This window comes from Euphorbia lathyris, chromosome 1, assembly GCF_963576675.1.
Source record: "Euphorbia lathyris chromosome 1, ddEupLath1.1, whole genome shotgun sequence".
Lineage (NCBI taxonomy): Eukaryota > Viridiplantae > Streptophyta > Magnoliopsida > Malpighiales > Euphorbiaceae > Euphorbia > Euphorbia lathyris.
The window spans coordinates 95,955,486-95,961,520 of record NC_088910.1 but is presented as its reverse complement, the minus strand read 5'-3'; the positions used below and the strand labels follow the sequence as shown (position 1 = coordinate 95,961,520).

General features: G+C 32.3%; 1 non-coding gene across 1 annotated transcript; it reads right to left on the bottom strand.

Moving 5' to 3' along the window:
* Window positions 1-3,253: 3,253 nt before the first annotated feature.
* Window positions 3,254-3,334, bottom strand: TRNAL-CAG (transfer RNA leucine (anticodon CAG)). The gene has a single exon. It is a non-coding gene; the product is annotated as a tRNA-Leu (tRNA).
* Between the last annotated feature and the right edge of the window lie 2,701 nt (window positions 3,335-6,035).

Sequence of the window (6,035 nt, the reverse complement as noted above, 5' to 3'; positions counted from 1 at the left end):
CTGCAAAATCTTTAGAAGTAGTGACAGCATTATGAACAAAGAGGACTGATTATCTACAGCATTTTCCCTTTGTCTTTCGATGTTCAACAACATTGAAAAAGCTTTGTTGACATTAGGTAAAGGTTCTGAGATCAAGATTTGATCTCTAATATGATCATACTCGGGGTTCAATCCACTCAAAAACTGCATTAACTGTTCTTCATCACTATTCTTCTGTGCTTCTTTCCTGGCTTCACCACATTTGCAACTAAGACCTGGCTTTAAAACAGTTAATTCATCCCACAACCTCTTAGCTTTGCTAAAAAACTCAACTAAAGTTTGATTTCCTTGTTTGAGAAGACTAATCTCTCTCCTGAGATAGAATATAATCGGTATATCTTAGTTCAATTTCTTCCCATATGCTTAGCAGTAGAAGCAAACATAAGATTCTCAGCTAGATCTTTAGTTAATGAATTTATCAGCCATGAAAATACTAATGCATCAGTTTCTTTCCACTTCTCATATTCAACAGATTCAATATCATTAGGAGCACTTTCTTTTATAACAAAATTGAATTTCCTTTTAGCATTCAAAGCAATGATCATAGATCTTTTCCAGGTTATGTAGTTTTTGCCATTAAGTGGATTATGAACAAGAATTAATCCAGGATTATCAGCATTACCAGATGCGTTCTAGCCTAAGGATCCAGAATTTCCAGAATTTAGGGATCCGCCACCGACACCTCCTCCGCTGCCGGAATTAGTCTGTCATGTCTCCTCTGTTTGTAGAACCTCAGCAAAACTCCTTTGATCTCTCATCTTCATCAGAATCAGAATTCACTCACACATACAGAGATGATCGGAAGAAAAATTAAGAAGGAGAAAAATGGAGTTTCAACAAGAAATTTTCTCAACCTAAAAGCTCTGATACCATCTTGAACAAATTGGAAATGAAAATATCTTGTTTATTGAAGTTAGGAAAACAATGATTACAAGAGGTAGATATTTATACAAAATATCTAATTTGTGTAACTAACCTTCCCTCTAGAATGTTCTTCTTCTAACAAACCCAAAACAGAAAATAACAAAAGAGAGAAAGATATAATCTTCTAAACTTGAGTGTATAGTTGCTTCCGTGAGCCTGCACTTCATTCTTCTTTATTTAATCCAACAGATGGAACATAGGATATGTCATCGGAAATGAATTTGGTGCTGATTTAATTGGAATGGAGGCAAATGAAAAAGGTTATTAATTCAAAGTGCAGACAAAGGCTTTAAGAGAATAGGAAAGCGCAACAAATGAACAACAAACTTCCTGAATTTTTTTTTTATATATATTTTTAAACTACGTATCTCACATTTTTTTTAAATGTCATTTGACGCATCTGTACTGTGTTAACATCCGAAACAGTGTTTCATACAGCCCATAAAAAAACATTCAAGATGTTTGGTGTTCACATTTATCGTCTTAAGTTTCAATCCAATTAAGTCATCATCTCTATTATTTTTGTTGTTCATATTTGTCTTTTTAAGTTTTAATACACAAGAAATGAAACCATATAAGTTTTAATGTAACAGCCCTTACCCAATTATTTGAGAAACTGTATCTCTGTTGTGTCCAATTTTTTAAAAAGGAAAAAAACGTACGGAACACATTTTTGTTGTGTCCGTTGCGAGTCCGGTCGTGTCCCTATTTCTGGCGAGTCCAACATGGCCATTACAACCCTGGAAGAGTTGGTGTTTCATAAGTAATGACTAATGGATGTTATTTGTGATCATGACTTTTAAATGTTATTTATGTTATTTATATATAATTATTTATATAGAAATTTGTCGTGTCCCACCATACTCGTGTTTCATATGAATTTTAAAATGTCGTTTGTCACATCCGCATCCACATCTGAGTCAGTGTTTCATAGTATTTAACTTACCGTAATATGTATACAAATGCTATCTACTTTGACTCAAAATTCACCTTTTTGTTGTTTTAGTTAACGTTCGACTTTGGGCTAAATGTACTGTTGGTCACTGAATTTACATAGTTGTTTCAAAATAGTCACTCAATTTCAATTTGTCTCAATAAAATCACTCAACTTTGAGTTTTGTCTCAATTAGGTCATTCCGGTGATTTCAATGGTTAAAATGGATCGAAATGATGTCATGGATGACACGTGAGCATAAGTTAACTCAGATGCACGACAACCATATGTTGGTTATTTTTATGGAAAAAAATAAATTTTTTTCCATAAAAATAACAGGCATGTGCCTGCAAGATGGCGCATAAATGGATGTCATGTGTCGTTTTGATCATATATTTAAGTTGACTCATGTTCATATGTCATTCATGTCATTGTTTCGGTCTATTTTAACCATTGAAATCGCCGGAGTGACCTAATTGAGACAAAACTTAAAGTTGAATGATTTTATTAAGACAAATTGAAGTTGAGTGATCAATTTGAGACAATCATGTAAATTCGACCCTTCAACTATTATTTTGGTTTGTTTTTAGGGTAAAGTACGAAAAAATGCTCGTGGTTTGCTTTGTTTGCGAATAGAGGTCCGTGGTTTAAAAATTTGCAAATAAAGGTATGTGGTATGTTTTTTTTATAAAACAAAGTATTTAAAATTAACATTTTTAAGTAATCGATGATAATAAGAGCATTTTTTGAATTTTTTTCGGTTACATTGTATATATATTGACAAAATACAGATACCAATATCAAATTGCAACTGTAAAATGAACTTAAATATCAATTTAGTTAATAAACTGTCAGTTTAGTAAAAAAACGTAAAATTCCAACATATTATTGATTTTTTCGATTTAGAAAGTTGTTTTTTTCGGGGGTTGTGTTATGCTGATATGTAAGAAAAAAATTTTAAAGATAAAAATGTATTTGATTGTAATCAGAACTTAACTGTGTAATTGTAATACTTTGTTTTGTAAATAAAACATACCACAAATCTTTATTTGTAAACTTTTAAACCACATGCCTCTATTTGTAAAATGGGCAAACCACAAGCATTTTTTCCGTACTTTCCCCTTGTTTTTATTTTAGCTCAAATTTAAGCTTTACCAGTTTTTCAGATATAGCAGTTCAAAATTCATATCAGCTTTTCTTATATGAATTTGAAAACCATATATATATATACCATTAGGATTTTAAATAATGAATTTGCTTTTACTGATTGCTCTGCTCAGGCTTTGCTATATATGACAAACCAACCATAATTGGAACCAGAGTAAGACAGAAAGGAAAAAAAAAAAAAAAAAAAAATGTCAAGAATGGGATTCGAACCCATGCCCTTTCGGACCAGTACCTGAAACTGGCGCCTTAGACCAACTCGGCCATCTTGACTTGATGTTCGATAAAAGGAAAGATGTAAATCTATTTAAAAATAGTGATAATGAAAAGGAAGGAAAGTGGTGATGTATGATATGATTGAAATGAATAATGCAATATTCTGATGTCATGAGCTAAAAGACAGCAGCCAGCTTTAGTATAACATAAAATGTAAAACAGAAAAAAAGGTACCACACCACAACACAAACAAGTTGAGTTGGTTCAGTGTGTTTTGAACTATTTGTTTTGTCCAATTACCAGTTGGCTTTCTCTTCTTTTTCTCCATAAAACACTTCACTTAGACATAACATAACATAACAACCATCTCTCTATCCAGATTCAACTGCTTTTGCCTTTTCCAGCCTCATAGAGTCACAACTTTTTTCTTATAAATAATATTACAAGGTATAAATTTAATATGCTTATCGGAGTAGAGCGGATTTAGTTTTTAAGTACAAAACAAAATAATTTTAAATTTAACATTTATCATATATATAAATGCAATTTTAATTTTAAATCTTATTAACTGAAGATGCATAGTTTTTCATTTCACAAAAACAAAAAAAAAAAGCACTTTCTATGGTTACATTATTAATTTATTACAAATAATTGCATCATTTTTTGTTATGCAATTTTAGTATATTAGGTTGCTCTAAAGTGGTATTGGGCTAATTCTGCAATAGACACTTTATCCTTCACTGTCTAATCAATTAATAAGGCCCAATTCCTTTCCTGCAAAGCTACAATTTAGCTTTTGTTTTTAGCCTAATTTATCATTTTATTTTAGTGTCCGTTTAATTCTTTTTGTTTTTTCACTCTAAATAGTAGGAATGTAAATGGGATAGGGATTCTCCGTCCCCCTTGGTGACCCGCTCTGATGAAAACAGTAATTCCCGATAAGGATCTTCATAGAACGGGGATGAGTATAATTTTGTTCCTATAATAGGGATGGGAAAGGTATCCCCTCCCTGCAATTAATCCCCTATAAAAATTCCTAATTGTTCTTTGTGATAATTGATTTTTTTCATGATTAAAATACATTTTAATCAGGTGTTTGGTTGTTCTCAATTTTTACTTTTTTGCAGTTTGGAAAATTTGAGAATGATGATTCCTTAATACTTGAAATCATTAACTACTATTTCTTAAATGTTTTAGTCTTTTACTAAACGGTGATTCTCCATGGAGAATGGGGAATAGGGAATGAGAATAAGGTTTTTGGAACATATGTAAACGGAAAATGGAGATCTCCGTGGAGATGGGGACAGGGATAAATTTGTCCCCATCTAGCTCACTGAGATGAGGAATCTCTAACTAATCGAGGAACTGAGATGAAAATGCATTCCCCACTTATGTACGATATTTATTTGGAGAGGAAAATTTCCTAAGTTATACCGGCAACATAAAATAATAGATACAGTATAACCTCTATATAGGAATACACTTGGGACCGGACTATTTGTATAACAATTTGGAGGTTATTCCTATATAGAGGTTGGTATAACAAAGACTCTCAGCACTTGGGACCAAACTTTTATATAACAATTAGGAGGTTATTCTAATATAGAGTATTCCTATATAGAGGTTCTACTGTATCACTAGCTCAACCAAATATGCTCTTAGAACAAGTTTAGTTGTTGATATATATTTTTTCGTTCTGGTGTTTGATATTGTTATTAATTACTGTTTGTCTGTTATTACTTATAACTATCTTTCTTTGGAAAGAACTGTAAGCAATTATTAATGGCCTCAATATTTGCTTTAATTTTATTTTTGTTTTATAAAATATGAGGTTTGTTTTTGTTTTATAAAATGTGAGGTTTGTTGTATTGACAGTGTGTAATTGCACGTGTAATACATAGGCAATAGACATGTGTAATACACTGAAAATGCAAGTGTTAATGACCTCAAGTTTGTAGTTAGTTATGATAAGCTGTACTGTTCTGCCTTTAGTTTTATTACATATATAAAGCTTTCAAACACCAATTTAGCTCTCCTTCTGTAGGGATCTCCTTCCTTCTTCTCATCTTTCTCTCTTTTCTTCTTCTGTAATGGATTCATCCAAACACCAGTTAGGCACAGAAGGATGTAGCAGCACTGAATCTGGATGGACAATGTACCTTTCCTCTCCTATGAAACAACAAGAAGAAGATCAATGCAGTTATGATGTAATTGAAAACTATCACTACCCGCTTCCCATTAATAGCAAAGACGACCAAGACAGCGATGATTCCATGGCTTCCGATGCGTCCTCCGCTCCCTATCATCACCATAAACAAGAGAGTTATCAAGATGATCATGCTGCAAAAGCACCCTCTAAGTCCAAAAGTTTCAACCCTTTTTCTTCTTCTGCTACAAAACCAAACAAGAAGGAGAAAAAGAATGATAGAACCAGCAATGACAAGAACACAAGGCTCACTGCTAACAAGAGAAACACCAAGTAGTCTAATATCCCACTTCACAGATACATTTTTTCACAATCATGTATTTTTCTATTTTTGGTTCTTTATTGTTGAAAACTTCATAGGTGGTGGTGGTCATGGTCTAAAATCCTGCAGTTTTAAAGGAAATTAGAACCATGTATATTGTATATTGTATATTCATTCATTATCAGGAAGCAACTAAAGGGTTTTCAATGCTGCAATAACTATCACAGATGATTCACACAATTTTCATGTAACCATGTTAGAATGAATGAACGAACATAGTGTGCTTTGCT